This window comes from Cicer arietinum, chromosome 2 (genome assembly GCF_000331145.2).
Source record: "Cicer arietinum cultivar CDC Frontier isolate Library 1 chromosome 2, Cicar.CDCFrontier_v2.0, whole genome shotgun sequence".
NCBI classification, from domain to species: Eukaryota; Viridiplantae; Streptophyta; class Magnoliopsida; order Fabales; family Fabaceae; genus Cicer; species Cicer arietinum.
The window spans coordinates 25,314,859-25,315,197 of NC_021161.2; positions in this window are offsets into that span (position 1 = coordinate 25,314,859).

The following is a 339-nucleotide window of genomic DNA, read 5'->3' on the forward strand; positions in this document are numbered from 1 at the left end:
GGACATTTACCCCAATCGATTTAACAATCGATTTGGCTTGTTACATGACCTCAGCTATTTGGTCAAAATCAATGTGCCAATCGATTATTCAATGTGTTTCTAATAAATGATTAACTAGTTCATTCTTTCAATCGATTACCTAATCGATTGATGCAAAGCTTGCACCTCAAGGAACATTTATCAATTGATTATCTAATTGATTATCTAATTGATTAGTGCATTGCTTGCAACTTAAGAAATTTATTTCAATTGATTGTCCAATCGATTTCGTTGATCACATAACACATGTCTGATGAAAAAATATTTTCATAATCGATTTGCCAATCAATTGTTCAGTAT